Source organism: Gossypium hirsutum, chromosome A02 (assembly GCF_007990345.1).
Source record: "Gossypium hirsutum isolate 1008001.06 chromosome A02, Gossypium_hirsutum_v2.1, whole genome shotgun sequence".
Taxonomy (NCBI): Eukaryota; Viridiplantae; Streptophyta; class Magnoliopsida; order Malvales; family Malvaceae; genus Gossypium; species Gossypium hirsutum.
The window spans coordinates 101,029,988-101,049,571 of record NC_053425.1 but is presented as its reverse complement, the minus strand read 5'-3'; positions in this window follow the sequence as shown (position 1 = coordinate 101,049,571).

Below are 19,584 nucleotides of genomic sequence, written 5' to 3'. Positions count from 1 at the left end.
GTATTCTGATATGTTTCTAGAGGAATTACCTAGACTACCGCCGGTCAGAGAAGTTGAATTTGCTATAGAACTTGTATCGAGAGAAACATCAATATCGATAGCACCATATAAAATGGCTCCTACAGAGTTAAAAGAGTTGAAAACACAGTTGCAAGATTTGACTGATAAGGGTTTTGCTCAACCTAGTTTTTCACCTTGGGGTGCACTGGTTCTATTTGTTAAGAAAAAGGATGGATCAATGAGATTATGCATTGACTACAGTTAGCTCAACAAAGTTACAATCAATAATAAATATCCATTAGCTCGTATTAATGATTTGTTTGATCAGTCGAAAGGTGCCACAATGTTCTCGAAGATTGATCTTCGTTCTAGCTATTATCAGTTACTAGTGAAAGATTCGGATATGTCAAAAACAACATTCAGAATTAGGTATGCACATTATGAATTTCTGGTGATGTCGTTTGGTTTAACTAATGCATCTGTAGTATTTATGGATTTGATGAATAGAATTTTTAGACTGTATTTGGATAGATCTGTTGTGATATTTATTGATGATATTCAAATATATTCTCGAGATGAGATTGAACATGTTGAGCATCTGAGAATTATTCTACAAACTTTGCGAGATAAACAATTGTTTGCTAAATTTAGTAAATGTGAGTTTTGACTTCGGGAAGTTGTTTTTCTGGGATACATAGTATCGACTGAAGGCATCAGAGTTGATCCGAATAAAATTTCAGCGATTGTTAACTGGAAACCACCTAGAAATGTATCTGAAGTTAAAAGTTTTCTGGGATTAGCTGGATATTATTGAAGATTTGTAAAAGGGTTTTTGATGATAGCTACATCGATGACACGACTATTACATAAAAATGTGAAATTTGAATGGTCTGATAAATGTCAGCAAAGTTTTAATCAGTTGAAAACCCTGTTGACCGAAACACCAGTTCTGGTTTAGCCTGAATCAGGTAAGGAATTTGTGATTTTTAGTGATGCTTATTGAATGGTTTAGGCTGTGTTTTGATGCAAGAAAGTAAAATAATAGCTTATGCTTCCAGATAGTTAAAGCCACATGAAAAGAACTATCCGACACATGACTTAGAATTGGCAGCTATTGTGTTTGCGTTGAAAATTTGGCGACACCATTTGTTCGGTGAAAAATGTCACATATTTATCAATCACAAGAGTTTAAAGTATCTGATGTCATAGAAAGATCTAAATCTGAGACAGCGTAGATGGCTTGAACTATTGAAAGATTAAGAATTAATTATTGATTATCATTCGGGAAAAGCAAACGTAGTTACTGATGCTTTGAGTAAAAAGTTCTTATTTGTCCTGCGAGCGCTGAATACTCAATTGTCATTACCTGATAATGGCTTGATCTTAGCTGAGTTAAAAGTAAGACCGATGTTTTTACAACAGATTTGTGAAGCTCAGAAATGTGATAATGAGTTTCGAGCTAAACAAGTACAGTGTGAGTCAACTTCTGATTCAGAATTTCAGATAGGACCTGATGATTTTTTGTTATTCAGAGGCAAAGTTTGTGTATCGAAGAATCTAGAGCTTATACAGAAAATTTTTCACAAAGCTCATAGTGGCAACTTTTCTGTTCACCCGGGAATTAATAAAATGCATAATGATTTGAGATAGAGTACTGGTGACTAGGAATGAAACATGATATTTCTGATTTTGTATCAAAATGTTTGGTATGTCGGCAAGTTAAAGCTGAACATTAGGTACCTTCAAGATTATTACAGCCAATGATGATGCCGGAATGGAAATGGGATAAAGTTACTATGGATTTTGTATTAGGGTTACCCCTATCTCCGAAAAAGAAATATGTCATTTGGGTTATCGTCGATCATTTAACGAAGTCGGCACATTTTATTTCGATACATACGGATTTCTCACTTGACAGATCAGCTGAGTTATATGTTTCAAAGATTGTCAGATTACACGGAGTGTCAATCTCCATTATTTCAGATAGAGATCTGAGATTTACATCACGATTCTGGAAAAAGTTACAAAAAGCTCTGGGTACGCGATTACATTTTAGCACCACATTTCACCCTCAAAATGATGGTTAGTCAGAGTATGTGATTCAGATTCTTGAAGATATGTTTCGATGTTGTGTTTTAGAGTTCAAAGGCAATTGGAAAAAATATTTTCCATTAGTCGAATTCGCATATAATAATAGTTTTCAGTCAAGCATAAAGATGGCACCATATAAGGCTCTATATAGTCGCAAATGCCGAACTCCGTTGTATTGGACTGAGCTTAGGGAGAAAAAGATACATGGGGTTGATATGATTCGTGAAACTGAAGAAAAAATAAAAGTGATCCGAGATAGTTTAAAAGCAGTTTCATATTGTTAGAAATCTTATGCGAATCTTAAACTTAAAGATATAGAGTGTCAAGTCAGCGACAGAGTATTTTTGAAAGATTCGCCCTAGAAGAAAGTTCTTCAGTTTGGTAGTAAAGAAAACTGAGTCCGCAATTTATTGGGCCATATGAGATTACTGAGAGAATCAGAATTGTTGCATATTGATTAACTTTACCGTCAGAACTAGAAAATATTCACAATGTCATTTATGTGTCTATGTTACAACGGTACCGATCTGACCCTTCACATGTTATCTCCCCGACAGATGTTGAGATCCAGCCTAACATGACATACAATGAAGAACTGATCAAAATTCTGGCACGAGAGGTGAAAGAATTGAGAAATAAAAATGTAGCTTTAGTAAAAGTACTTTGGCAGTGACATCGAACAGAAAAAGCTACCTGGGAACCTAAGGAAATTATGAGAAAGCAATATCCGAACCTCTTTACAAGTAAGATTTTCGAGGATGAAAATTCCTTTAGAGGAAGAGTTATAATAGCCCGTTTTCAGTGAAATCAGAACAGTGGTTTTGGGACGACAAATTCAAAGTCAGAGAAATTTATTTTTATTATTATTTTATGTTCTACTATATGATAGAAATACAATATAAAAATTTCGTTAAGAAATTTTTCCGTTTACATACCTAATTTGCTGAAAATGACTAAATTGCATTAATTGTAAAAGTTGAGTTTTAATAGCTAAAGGTATTAAATAGCTATAGATTTTTAAATTGGAGGTCCTTATATAGTAAATAGACCATTAAAATGCTTAGTGGTTAAGCATGAATAGTTATCATTGGAAATTTCATGAAACATTAAGGTTAATTTTGGAAATTATCAATTAAAGTGATATTAAATAAAATAAAAAATCTATTATCATCATCCACCACCAAAAAAAAAAAGAGAAAGAAAACCTAGCCATGGAAGCTTGAGATATTACCAATCTTGTTTTGCTTAATTAGGTATGTGTTCTTATCCCCTTTTTAATGATTTCTAAGTTTCAAAGATCGTAATAGCTTAATCTAGCTAACTCGGGGATTAATTTGCAAAACTGTTAAAGTATTAGGATTGAGTATGCTTTAATTTTGAAGTTTTATGATAGAAAATCAAAGGTTGTTGTTAGATAAACAACTTTTGTAAAGAGAATTTTGATGAAATTATCAATTAGGGATTAAATTAAAAAAGATGATAAATTTATGGTAAATTTTTGAAATTGTGAATTATATCGGCTACTATTAATATGTATAAAAATTGACTAGGTTTGAATAAGGATTAAATTGCATGAAAGTCATTTTCTGAGCCTAACGACTAAATTGTAATAAATTATAAGTATAGGGGAAAAATAATAATTTTTCCAAAAATGTGTTGTTGGACTAAATTGAATATGAATTATATTGAATTGAGTTAAATTCATTTGTATAGATCCGGTTAGACCTAATACAGAGTTAGATTAAGGGAAAGGAAAAATATCAGATAAGTCACCTTCATATCTACATAAACTCGTCAAGGTAAGTTTGTGTAATTAAATTGTACATTATTATGTGTTAAATTGAATTATTGTTTGTGAATTGTACAATTTCCATGAATAAATATCAGTTGTATATTAGATTATTACTAAGTCCCATGTGAACCTTATGAAATTCGTAGGATACAAATGACATGTCATTAGGGTTACCAATTTAGTTAGGGTCCTGCACATGTTGCGGACACAAAACAACTCTTATGAGCTTCCTGATACTTAACTCGCATGAGCTTCCCGTTATACAACTCGCATGAGTTTCTCATTATTTAGCTCGTATGAGCTTCCCGTTATTTAGCTTGGAGGAGCTTCCCGTTTACAACTCATATGAGAATACATGAATATGAATTAACGGATTACAGTTCAGTAAACCTCATGTGTACTACCCGTTTATCCAACGATATTCTAAATGGTTTAATGGGCATAGTTCTATTATGAAATCATATAAGTTTGATATGAACTATTATCGGTATATACATGAAATATGATTATTTGATGAGTTCAACCCTGTGTGTTGGACTTTATATGTGATTTTCAAGGCTAATATGTTGGTGATCATGTGTATAAGATTTTGGCCATATTGACTGAGATATGCTAGGTTTACTTACCTATTTTATGAAAATATGGTAAGTTAAGTTTTGTAATATACGAACTTACTAAGCTTAAATGCTTACTCTGTGTTATTTTCGATGTTTTGTAGTGATTCGAAAGCTCATTTGGGTTGGAAGCTGGTTGGAGCTATTTCACACTATCCATCGACTCTTTTCGTACTTTTAGTAAATTAATTCCGGTTATAATGGCATGTATAGTGTAACACCCCTAACCCTAAACTGTTACCGAAATGAGGTTATGAGGCATTACCGGACATATTAGACAACTTACGAATAATCTACAATTAATATAACTTTCATAGTATAATATAATAATTAAGTCCCTATATTGGACTCTCGAAGTTCAAACACGTATTAAAAGTAGAACGGGACTTGTTCGAGTATTCCGGGAATTTTTTCTTTATAAAAAAATTCGGCAGCATTTCTATTTATTTTTACCTAAAACCCCCTGCAAATTCAAACCAAAACAACCAACACCAATGTTTCACATTCATATAACTAATATTTATATCATTAACATAATTTTTAACTTAATAACTATCATAGCATCATTCTAAATTGATTAAAAACTTCATTCATTTAACCATCTAAATCTTATAATTCATCCTTCACTACCCAAAGTAATATACATATTCAAGTGACTAAACAACACCAATGTACATGTCACCTTTACCCAAAAGAAAAATATACATCACCAAATTTGTGTTGGAGTCGGGATTGTTCTGGATGCTGAGCCAGGACACTTGACTTCTATTAACCTGCGCACGGAAACAACCATACGCTGAGTATGGATATACTCTGTGGTATTACCATAATTCAAAATATATCATCAATAATAAAAATATAAATATTAAAATACATAATAATTAATTTCTTAAATACTAATTCATACTTTATTTTTACTTGTATTTTCATCATTTCATAATAACAATTCAATTTAATTATTCGTCAATCAATGTATTTTTCACAAACTTGAATTTAAACCACTTATGAACATTTAGCTCATACTTTTCTCTTTCTATCACAATTCCAATTTCTATTCATAATTCAATTTCTCTTTTTTTTTTCAATGCCTTAAATTCACATTTCAATTTTTCACCCTATTAACGTAACTCGGACTTTGGCGGATACACGGATCCAACCAAACACACCAATATGGCACCCAGTGCCTCATCGGATAGTTCGAAGTAATAGTTGACACCCAGTGTCTCATCGGCCTAGCCGAAGCAAAGTTGGTACCCAGTACCTCATCGAATCTATCCGAAGAAATTTAGTGACACCCAGTGTCTCATCGACTCGAGGTCGAAGCATCCCTGAACACTTCTAATCCTATGGCATGCCAACTATATCCAACTCAGCCCGACTAGTTAATAGGGTATTCAATTCACTTTCTCAATTCTATATCACTTTCAATTCACAATTCAAATCACCATTCATTTTTCAATCAATACACTTTTCAAATAATCACATATTCCATAATTCACTTATTCTATTCAATTTAATTCAATTGCATCACTTTCATTTTCACTCAATATTCATATCAATTTCACATACTTACCTCAAGTCTTACTTACCATACATAACAATTAAAAATTCAGCAATCAATAATAATTAAAATTCGAATTATAGTAATACACACCGTAATTCTCCCGTTTTAGTCATCGATGACTTTCTCCTTTCCTTTTGATGCTGATGCTTCAGGTTCTTTGTTGGCTACGAAAATAATAGTAATTTACATTATTATTTACAGCATTAATTATAATAAATAATTAAATTTTTAAACAATTCCAACCTTATTCCCAATTTAATCCTAACTAAACTTAATTATTTTCTTAATCCAATTCACTCTCTTTTTCTATTCAAATTTTGTCTAAACTTATATTTAACTATAAAATTTCCTGCATATTTCCCTAATTTCAAAATTTCTTCAATTTAGTCCCTACAACATAAAACTTATAGCCTAGTTTACAATTTAATCCCTTAATCAATTCTAACTTATAATTCATTCAATTAAATCCCTAATTCCATAATTTGTCCAACATGAACCATATTTGGAAACATATGAACTCTTGAACTATCAACTTAATTTCATCAAAATCTTGTTTCAAAGCTTCTAAAACATCAAGATTAACTAAAAAGGACTTAATTGACTTACCAAATTAACTCCAAGCTTCAAATCCTTAGTTTTCTCTTTTATTTTTCTTTCCCTTTTTCTTTCTCTTTTTCTCCCCTGCTTCCCGTTTTCAATTCTGTTTCTATTCCCTTTTGTTTCTTTATTTCTCTTTTATATTTATTTGCTTTACTTATTTAATTAGCATATATTATAATATATTTATTTTAAATATCTATTTTAACATCATTTACATATTTTACAATTGTACACATATTTAATTCTACATTTGTACCAATAATTTTATTACATTTGTCATTATTTATGTAACGCCCCAATTTTCAGGAATTCTGTGAATGTTGGCATAGGTTTAGTTATGTTAGTGGGCCTCTAGAAGGCCCAAGCTTAAGATAGAACCCGACAATTTTAGTTAATTTTGTTCCATAAGAAAAAGGGGGTGAAATTATGAAATAGAACCTATGTGAAAATGTTTGAAAATGCTATAGGCTAAATTGAAGTGGCCAAATAAATAGGAGTGCAAAATAGGAGGATTTGCATGACAAAACTCCCATTTTACATGAAGTGGCCAGCCATCATGTTGTTGTAGACAATATGAGCACTTGATATCCATAATTCATGGTACAAATTGATAATGGGTTAGGTAAATGTTCCATGATAATGGATTAGGTAAATATTCCATGATAATGGGTTAGGTAAATGTTCCATGATAATGGTTTAGGTAAATGTTCCATGATGGGCATTTCATGTCTTTTGTATTAAAGAATTAAATGGATGAAATATGAAATTTTATTAAAAGAAAAATGGGTGAAAAGAACAAAGTTTTGTCCATCTTTGTTCATCATAGCCGAAAGTTAGAGAAGAGAAAAGAGAGGAGAAAGCTCTTGAATGTTCGGTCACTTGGGGAAGAAAATTGAAGGTAAGTTCATGGTAGTTTGCTTCTATCTTGATGTTCATGAGTTCTTCTTGATTCTACCTTAACTCTTGAAGCATATTTTGGTTTTTAGTTGTGCTGTGAGCATTTATTCATGAATTAAAATGAAGGAAATGGTTGTTGTTTCATTTTCTTTTGATGAAAAATGGAAGATAGGTGAAGTTGAACCAAACAAATGAGCATGCATGTGCCTTAGATGCTAAGGGGAAAAATCGGCTAACATGTTGTGCTTTAAAATGATGAAATGGAGATTATACTAAAGTAAAATCATAGATATGTGATGATTGATTGGTGATATACATGTTTAAATAACATGCATGCAAGTTATGTGTGAAAGAGTGATTTGGTAATAAATCTGCTTGGGACAGCAGCAGTAACGTGAATTTGGAAAATCACCATAAATTGTGAGAGATGAGTTAAAAGGTGAATAAATTATGTAATTAAAGCTTAATAAGTCTAGTTTCAAATGAAATAAACGAGAATATATTTTGAATTCTGTACAATGAGAAATTTGATTCGTAATGAAGAGTGGTCAGATTAGTTAAACAGTGAAACATGGGAAACTTTAAGAAAAATCTGGTATTGATTGGCCAAACCAAAAATTCTGAAAATTTTATGGATAGAATATATATGAGTCTATTTTCAGGGAAAATTAACGGCACTTGATTTGGAGTTTCGTAGCTCCAGTTATAAATAATTTAGTGACTGTTGCTCAGGAAGACAGCTTGCAGTGAAATTATGATTATGTCGTAAACATTGACAAAAATTTGTTAATGAGTTGCATATTGTTTTCTTATAAGCTTAGTATGTTCTGTAGGTGTGGTTGGCCGAATATTGTAAGGGGTTAATACGTAGTTTGTATTTGAATAGTTAGATTAACGTGTTAGTAATCCAATTGTAGGCGGTTCGTGTGTAGATCTCGTCAGCATATCGTCGCAAACAGGTGTGTAACTAACACCCTCTCATAGACTAGATTGGCAAAAGCCAAAAAGCCGAAATGCCGAAAAGTCGGTATTTTGGGAATTTGCGAGTGTGCGAATGCTCGTAAGATAGTTGGGTTTGTATATTTGGTAATCTAAAGTAATAAACTGCAGTACGCGCGATTTCGTACATTTTGATAATTTGGGCTTAATGGGCCAAAGATCGGGTTCATGGGCCAACGGGCCCAATTAAGTAAGTATGCGTGGTAAGTATTCTGATAGTACGTAAATAGTTAGGATATGCATGAAAACCCTAAAAGCAGCTAAATTACTATAATACCTCTATGTATGGAAAATTACTGTTATACCCCTAGGTGCAAAATTACCGTTATACCCCTAGGGTTAATTTTGACTGAAAAGCATGATGATCTGATTCTGTATGATGTATGCCATGATTATATATCTGTTGCATGGGGACATGGGTTATATTATGGAGGAAGCGTCCTGGTGGCTATGCTACAATTATCTGATCTGGTGGCTCAGCCACATATATATGTTCTGGTGGTATGCCACGATTATCTGATCTGGTGGCTCTGCCACAATATTTGTATCTGGTGACTTCGTCACAATATCTGCCAGCCTCGCTGCGATTTCTGTGGTGTGTAGCGATTGGGTGGGTCGAGTAGTCTCCCCACATGGTGTAAGGCTGGTACGGAGGTGTTATGGATGAATTTGGGTTGGGTTTCTGCATAAACATGTACTATCTGTTCTGTTCTGTTATGGGCCTATGGGCTTTATTCTGAATTCTGTTCTGGGCTAAGGCCAACTTGTTCTATTTCTGTGGTTTGAGCTGATATAAGCTATGGTTAGGTTAATTTACACACCGAGTTTCCCCTAACTCACCCCTTTTATTTTCATCCACGCAGGTAATCCCCAACCATAGTGGGCTTGGAGCTGTGAGGGAATTCGGAGTGGCCACCCGTTCTGAAAGTTTAATTTTCTTCTGGTGAACTGGACATCCTTTTATTTACGTTTGAAGTTTTGGGTTTTAAATGTAATGAGGTTGCTTAATTATTTTTATGGTTTTAATATGTATTACTAAGATAGGTATTACTTATTTTAACTGTTGAAATTGGATAGCTTTAGGGCGCGTTTTCAAAAACAACAATTGATTTCAAAATAACACGACAACAAGCAAAGCTTCCGCAATGAAAGTATTTTCCAAAATTAATCACTTTTCCTAAAAATGACTTAATCAAATCGGTTTCCTAGAAATATCCATGACGTTAAGGTGTGGCAATGGCGGTATGCATGTCTAGGATTGGATCCGAAGGGAGCTTGGTACTTAAGCAGTCCGATGGACTCACCACCTCTTTTCCAGTTTCCTACCTGGTTTACAACTTCCATTCACTTTAACCTATAATGAAATTATCTTTTAAAACACTAAGTAAGTTTTTCTGGATCAACAATATAAAATGTTTTGAACGCTTCGATGTGGCATGTCGGATCCGGTCATAACGTCTGGGCCGGGTTTGGGGTGTTACAATTTAATTTGTTTCTCAAACAAGAATCTCATAATTTAAAATTTTAATTATTTAATTAACAAATATCTTTTTACTTAAATTATAAGTAATTTAGTATTTAAATTACAAATGTACCAATATAATTTTTACACATGTATATTTTATTACCATATATTTATCAACTATTTAATTTATTTAAAATATAATATTCATTAAATAATCATAATAATTATAAAACCATAATAATAATTTTAATATATATAATACATACATTCAAGAAAAATCTTGATTTTTCTTCCATTTGTCGCCTCAATTTATGTAAATGGCTTAATTGCCATTTTGATCCTTTTTATTCTCTATTACTTTAGAATTAAACTTTTACCCCTTTTTCAATTTAATTCTTTTTGCTAATTATTCTAAATTAAGCTAATTTCACCTAATTAAATCCTAATTAGACACACCACTAGGCTCATAAATATTTTTAATAATTATTTTCGAACTTATTTCACTAAGACGGAGGCCCTATAACTCACTTTTCCGGTGCCCGTGGATTTTGGGTCATTACATTTCTCCCCCCCTTAATAAATTTCATCCTCGAAATTTACTTGAGAAGAGATGAGGATATTGTACTCTCATAGTTTCCTCTGGTTCCCAAGTCGCTTCTTCAAAATTATGATTTCTCCATAGGACTTTCACTAAAGGAACCTTTTTATTTCTTAATTCTTTTATTTCCCGTGCTAAAATTTGAACCGGCTCTTCTTCATATGATAGATCAGGTCGAACTTCAATATCTTCTGTAGAAATTATATGAGAAGGATCTGATCTATATTTCCGTAGCATCGAAACATGAAAAACATCATGAATCCTTTGTAATTCAGAAGGTAAAGCCAATCGATATGCAACTGGTCCAATTCTTTCCACTATTTCATACGGCCCAATAAAACGTGGGGTCAATTTACCTTTCCAACTAAATCTCAAAACTTTTTTCCAAGGAGAAACCTTAAGAAATACTTTGTCTCCAACTGAATACTCAATGTCTCGACGTTTCAAGTCTGCATAAGACTTTTGTCTGTCAAAAGCTACCTTTAATCTATCTTTGATCTTTTTAACTGTTTCTTCTGTTTCTTGATTTAATTCCGGCCCAATTACTTTTCTTTCATTCAACTCCGTCCAACATACTGGTCATCTACATTTTCGACCATATATCGCTTCATACGGAGCCATCTGAATACTAGATTGGAAACTATTATTATAGACAAACTCAGCTAGTGACAAATATCGCTCCCAACCTGCTTCAAAATCAATAATACAAGCTCGAAGCATATCTTCTAGTACCTGAATTACCCGTTCGGACTGTCCGTCAGTTTGGGGATGAAAAGCTGTACTGAAACTAAGTCTAGTACCCAACGACTCATGTAACTGTCTCCAAAATCTCGATGTGAACCGAGGATCTCGATCTGAAATTATTGATATCGGAATGCCATGTAATCTAACAATTTCTCGAATATACACATCTACAAGCTTCTGCAACGACCAATCGGTCCTGACTGCTATAAAATGTGCTGACTTGGTAAGTCTATCAACTGTCACCCAAATAGCATTCTTTTTGCTTGCTGACAATGGTAATCCCGTAATAAAATCCATCGTGATGCGATCCCATTTCCATTCAGGAATATTAATAAGCTGAAGCAATCCAGTAGGAACCTGATGTTCTGCCTTTACCCGCTGACAAGTCAAACATTTACTTACAAATTCTACTATGTCTCTTTTCATCCCTGGCCACCAGTATAATTCTCTTAAATCTCGATACATTTTCGTGCCTCCGGGGTGCATAGCAAATGAACTATCATGAGCTTCCCGTAAAATCAACTCTTTAAGCTCAGAAGTATTTGGAATACAAATACGATTTTGAAACCTCAAGCATCCACAATCATCAATACTAAAATTTTTTGCTGTGCCATTCGGTACCATCTCTCTTTTCTTCAATAATTTGTCATCTTCCAACTGAGCTAATCTAATCTAATCTAATCAAACATTACTGGTTTTATTCTAAATTCGGCCAAAAGACTCCCATCATCATTGATACTAAGCCGTGCAAACATTGCTCTTAATTCAATTACAGCTTTTCTACTCAATGCATCAGCTACAACATTAGCTCTTCCCGGATGATAGTCTATAACACAATCATAATCTTTCAGAAGCTCGATCCAACGCCTTTGTCTCAAATTCAATTCTTTCTGAGAAAGAAGATACTTAAAACTCTTTAGATCCGTATAGATGTAGCATTTTTCACCATAAAGATAATGTCTCCAAATCTTCAATGCAAAAATCACAGCTGCTAACTCAAGATCATGAGTCGGATAATTCCTTTCATGTGGTTTCAATTGACGAGATGCATAGGCTATTACCTTCCCATCCTGCATCAACACACAACTCAAACCACTCAAAGAAGCATCACTATACACTACAAAATCTTTACCCAATTCTGGCAATGTCAGAACTGGTGCCTCGGTTAACATTTGCTTCAATGTTTCAAAACTTTTCTGACACTGATCATCCCAAACAAAATGAACATTCTTCTGCAGCAACTTGGTCATCGGCAAAGCTATCTTCGAAAATCCATTTACAAATCTTCTGTAATACCCAGCTAAACCAAGAAAACTACGTACCTCAGATACATTCCTCGGTGCATTCCATTGAACAATTGCTTCAATCTTTTTCGGATCAACTCGGATTCCATCTGCAGATACTACATGTCCCAGAAATACCACTTCTAATAACCAGAACTCACATTTACTGAGTTTTCCATATAGTTATTTCTCTCGTAAAGTCTGTAGCACAATTCTCAGATGTCGATCATGTTCTGACTCTGACTTTGAATAAACCAATATATCATTAATAAAAACCACCACAAACTGATCTAAATACAGCTGAAAGATATGATTCATGAGATCCATAAAAGCAGCTGGGGCATTTGTTAACCCAAATGGCATTACCAAGAACTCATAATGGCCATACCTCGTACGGAAAGCTGTTTTCAGTACATCACTTTCTTTTACCTTCAACTGATAGTAATCCGACCTTAAGTCAATCTTCGAAAACACAGAAGCTCCTTTCAACTGATCAAATAAATCATCAATGCGAGGCAATGGGTACTTATTTTTAATTGTCACCTTGTTCAACTGTCAGTAATCAATACAAAGTTGCATAGAGCCATCTTTCTTTTTAACAAATAATATCGGAACTCCCCACGGTGATATACTTGGTCGAATAAAGCCACGATCTAACAAAACTTGCAACTATATTTTTAGCTCTTTTAACTCTGTAGGTGACATCCGATATGGAGGTATAGAGATTGGTGCTGTGCCCGAATAAACCTCTTAGCAAATTCAACTTCTCTATCGGGCGGTAAACCCGGTAATTCCTCAGGAAATACATCAGGAAATTCGCAAACTGTTTGGTTCTTGCTATATTGACTTCCAGCCGAATCTGAGTTAATAACATATGCTAAATATGCTGAACAACCCTGTTGAAGTAATTTAATAGCCTTTATTGCTGAAATGGTACGTGCCGACCCACCAGTATGGATATCGTTTACGTCAATCCGATCTCCACTGTCTGTTTGAATACTAAACTTCTTTTTATAACAATCCAAAATCACTCCATATTTGGATAGCCAATCCATTCCCAATATTATATCAAAATCCCCAAATGGCATAATCAACAAGTCAACAGGAAAAGTTTTATTCTATATAATTAACGGGCATCTCGGACATACTCGATTCACTAATATTGTTTGCCCCAACGGACTCAACACTTCTACAGACACTCTAGACATTTTAGATTTTAATTTCCCCAATTCAACTAATTTTGAATTAATATAAGAATGCGAATATCCAAGATCAATCAAAGCATAAACAGGCTCAGAATACAGTAAAAATATACCTGTCATCATATCATGAGCATCACCTTCTTCTCGTTTTTTGACCACATAAGCTCTGGCTGGTACTCTGGCTTCAGACTGCTGAGTAACAATATCACTGCTCATTCTACCAGCACCTCCTCTGGAAGCCGAACTACCCCTACCTGACCCTCTACCTCTAGTAGTAGATATTGATCTTTGTGACGATACAGGTTCAGCACTATCGGTGTTCGGACAATCTCTAATAAAATGGTCTGTAGAACCACATCTGAAGCAACCTCTAGTTACTTTCCAACATTCTCCTCTGTGTTTCTTCCCACAGTGCTCACAGTCTGGAATTCTACACTTCAAGATGGACCTCTCACACTGCTAGTAGATACTGTCATCTGTTTACCTCTGCTTTTACCACTCTGTCTGAATTAAAACTGGATCTCCAGTCACTTCTTGATTCTCTGAATCTTTTCGGTAATGGATTAGAACTAGTAGTTCCCATACGTTTCCCAGCTAATTTACCAATTTCTGATTTTTTATCCACGCCCAGTACTTGTTCTATCATTTTTGCTCGCTCAACCAGATCAACAAATTCAGTAATTCTGAGACTTACCAATTGAATCTTGATTTCATCTCGCAGTCCCCGTAGAAATCGTTTACAATTATCAGCCTCGGTTGGAATATATTCTAAAGCATACCTGCTCAATCTAGAGAACTTTCGCTCATAATCCAGTACTGACATATTCCCCTGTTTCAACACTAAAAACTCTTGCTTTTTCTCTTTGATGTACAATTCCCCAATATACTTCTTCTGAAATTATTTTTGAAACAAGTCCCAGGTTACCTGATCATCCGACAAATGTCTAACCACAGATTCCCACCAGAGATACGCTTCTCCTTGTAACAGTGATACAGCACATATTAGACTCTCTCAGGGGGTGCAGTCTAATTGTTGCAAAACTCTTTTTGTTGTTTCCATCCAATTTTCAGCAACGGACGGATCATCTCCTTTTAATCCCTGAAATTCTGTGGCACCATATTTTCATAACTCTTTAATCGGGGCCTGTCTGACAGTAGGTACAGATGTAGTAGCAGGTATAGTTCTCACTATATGTTGTAATGCATCAGCTATATCTCTTAACAGTTGTGAGGTATTTCTTTCTCTCCCTACGTAAGGAGGTTGATTATCTAACGGATTCACACTAGGTGTAGCAGATTCAGTTTCTTCTAATTCTCGACTTCCAGTATACATTTCCTGTTCAACATTATCCAGTCTTTCATCTGACATTTTATCTATAAAACAAAATCAAATAAATATATTAGCATCCAAAAATCCCGACTCAATTTCGACTCAACAGTGGCATGTACTCCTAAACTCACTTCCGAGAACAATTTAGCCCGAGAATCGACTAAACCTGATAGCTCTGATACCAACAACTGTAATACCCTCTAACCCCAAACCGTCGCCGGAACGAGGTTATGAGGCATTACCGGACATATTAGACAACTTACGAATAATCTACAATTAATATAACTTTCATAGTATAATATAATAATTAAGTCCCTATATTGGACTCTTGAAGTTCAAACACGTATTAAAAGTAGAACGGGACTTGTTCGAGTATTCCGGGAAATTTTTTTATAAAAAATTTCAGCAGCATTTCTGCTTATTTTTACCTAAAACCCCCTGCAAATTCAAACCAAATACCAATGTTTCACATTCATATAACTAATATTTATATCATTAACATAATTTTTAACTTAATAACTATCATAGCATCATTCTAAATTGATTAAAAACTTCATTCATTTAACCATCTAAATCTTATAATTCATCCTTCACTACCCAAAGTAATATACATATTCAAGTGACTAAACAACACCTATGTACATGCCACCTTTACCCAAAAGAAAAATATACATCACCAAATTTGTGTTGGAGTCGGGATTGTTCTGGATGCTGAGCCGGGACACTTGACTTTTACTAACCTGCGCACGGAAACAACCGTACGCTAAGTATGGATATACTCAGTGGTATTACCATAATTCAAAATATATCATCAATAATAAAAATATAAATATTAAAATACATAACAATTACTTTCTTAAATACTAATTCATACTTTATTTTTATTTGTATTTTCATCATTTCATAATAACAATTCAATTTAATTATTCGTCAATCAATGTATTTTTCACAAACTTGAATTTAAACCACTTTGAACATTTAGCCCATACTTTTCTCTTTCTATCACAATTCTAATTTCTATTCATAATTCAATTTCTCTTTTTTTTTCAATGCCTTAAATTCACATTTCAATTTTTCACCCTATTAACGTAACTCGGACTTTGGCGGATACACGGATCCAACCAAACACACCAATATGGCACCCAGTGCCTCATCGGATAGTTCGAAGTAATAGTTGACACCCAGTGTCTCATCGGCCTAGCCGAAGTAAAGTTGGTACCCAGTACCTCATCGAATCTATCCGAAGAAATTTAGTGACACCCAGTGTCTCATCGACTCGGGGTCGAAGCATCCCTGAACAGTTCTAATCCTATGGCATGCCAACTATATCCAACTCAGCCCGACTAGTTAATAGGGTATTCAATTCACTTTCTCAATTCTATATCACTTTCAATTCACAATTCAAATCACCATTATTTTTTCAATCAATACACTTTTCAAATAATCACATATTCCATAATTCACTTATTCTATTCAATTTAATTCAATTTGCATCACTTTCATTTGCACTCAATATTCATATCAATTTCACATACTTACCTCAAGTCTTACTTACCATACATAACAATTAAAAATTCAGCAATCAATAATAATTAAAATTCGAATTATAGTAATACACACCGTAATTCTCCCGTTTTAGTCCTCGATGACTTTCTCCTTTCCTTTTGATGCTGATGCTTCAGGTTCTTTGTTGGCTACGAAAATAATAGTAATTTACATTATTATTTACAGCATTAATTATAATAAATAATTAAATTTCTAAACAATTCCTACCTTATTTTCAATTTAATCCTAACTAAACTTAATTATTTTCTTAATCCAATTCACTCTCTTTTTCTATTCAAAATTTGTCTAAACTTATATTTAACTATAAAATTTCCTGCATATTTCCCTAATTTCGAAATTTCTTCAATTTAGTCCCTACAACATAAAACTTATAACCTAGTTTACAATTTAATTCCTTAATCAATTCTAACTTATAATTCATTCAATTAAATCCCTAATTCCATAATTTGTCCAACATGAACCATATTTGGAAACATATGAACTCTTGAACTATCAACTTAATTTCATCAAAATCTTGTTTCAAAGCTTCTAAAACATCAAGATTAACTAAAAATGACTTAATTAACTTACCAAATTAACTCCAAGCTTCAAATCCTTAGTTTTCTCTTTTATTTTTCTTTTCCTTTTTCTTTCTCTTTTTCTCCCCTGCTTCCCGTTGTCAATTCTGTTTCTATTCCCTTTTGTTTCTTTATTTCTCTTTTATATTTATTTGCTTTACTTATTTAATTAGCATATATTATAATATATTTATTTTAAATATCTATTTTAACATCATTTACATATTTTACAATTGTACACATATTTAATTCTACATTTGTACCAATAATTTTATTACATTTGTCATTGTTTAATTTGTTTCTCAAACAAAAATCTCATAATTTAAAATTTTAATTATTTAATTAACAAATATCTTTTTACTTAAATTATAAGTAATTTAGTATTTAAATTACAAATGTACCAATATAATTTTTACACATGTATAATTTATTACCATATATTTATCAACTATTTAATGTATTTAAAATATAATATTCATTAAATAATCATAATAATTATAAAACCATAATAATAATTTTAATATATATAATACATACATTCAAGAAAAATCTTGATTTTTCTTCCATTTGCCGCCTCAATTTATGTAAATGGCTTAATTGTCATTTTGATCCTTTTTATTCTCTATTACTTTAGAATTAAACTTTTACCCCTTTTTCAATTTAGTTCTTTTTGCTAATTATTCTAAATTAAGCTAATTTCACCTAATTAAATCCTAATTAGACACACCACTAGGCTCATAAATATTTTTAATAATTATTTTCGAACTTATTTCACTAAGACGGACGCCTTATAACTCACTTTTCCGGTGCCCGTGGATTTTGGGTCATTACATATAGGTTATTTTGGCCAATGTTGGCATATAAGGGTTTTGTTGAGACTAGCAATTTGAATGGTTTGTGTTTGGTATATTTTGATGTGTATATAAGTGGCCTTATCATATTTGTTATGTGTTTGATATGGTAGAATGAAAGACAGTAAAATGTGGTGATATTTCATGTTTAAGACTTGATTTGGCTTGTTTTGAATGTCTTATTATGGTTTGTTGATGTGCAAATTGTTGTGTTTAGGTTGGTACCAAATTGGGTGAGAAATATGGCTTGGAAAATGACCTATTTTTGTTCACACGGGCAAAGACACAGGCATGTGTCTCAACCGTGTGTAACACACAGCTAGGTGACACAGCCATGTGTCCCCTGTATCTTTTAAATTGCGCAAGTAGTATGATTTCATGGCCTAGCACACGAGCGTGTGGTTTGGCCGTGTGACCCAAGTCAGAGAGTTACACTGGCACAGAAATGGGCTAGGACACGGCCGTGTGTCCCTATTTCGAATGCCTACACGGCCTGAGACATGGGCGTGTCTCCTAACCGTATGAGTCACACGGCCTGGCCATACGGCTATGTATCCTCTGCAACTTTGAAAATTTTCAATGTTTTCCAAAAAAAATTTTGAGTACTCGATCTAGTCCTGACTTGTTTCTAACTTGTGTTTTGGGCCTCGAGGACTCATATAAGGGACAATATGTTTGATTTCAATTGGTTTTCGATTGATTTCTTATATGAATGCTAGATTATATGAAATGTCTAATTAATTGATCTGTAAACTCCAGTAATGCTCCGTAACCCTATTCTGGCGACAGATTCGGGTTAGGGTGTTACACTAATGGATCACTATGTGTCCAAAGGAACTTCGTTGAGCCAATACAAAAAAACCTAGTTGCATTAAATCTGAGGAAGCCATGAAGATATTAGATTTAAGAGTGATAAGAAAGTATTTCAACCCCAAATCACCGTTATAATTAGTTTGCATCATTTCTTGTTTAAAAACTCGGGAGAATAATCTTTTTTACTTTATTGTGTTAGTGTCAAAAATGTTTGGCAAAATTATTGATATCTTGTTTTGAACTCAAAGTTATAACCTTTTCTAACATAATGTTAAGTAGGGGCATTCAATCATATAAGCATACCATGTTACCTTTACTTCATGATATCTTGCAAGCCAAGAAAGTCCTTTGAGATTCAAGTGCTTGATTTATCTAAAACACAGGCGTAGTGAAATATTTCCAAGTACATCAAAATTCACTTATATGGGATGTCAGAAAAATCGTTGACTTTGGGTTATATTTTAGGCAAACCTTATTCTCTTTGGATTATATTTTGGATAAACTGAGAGTATTTCTATTTTGTTTATTCAATTGGATTTAATTATTAACTTATTTAAAAATTTGATTTTTTTTGTGAATTACAAGAGGAGGGAAAGTCCTAATAGTAATGCGACTAGT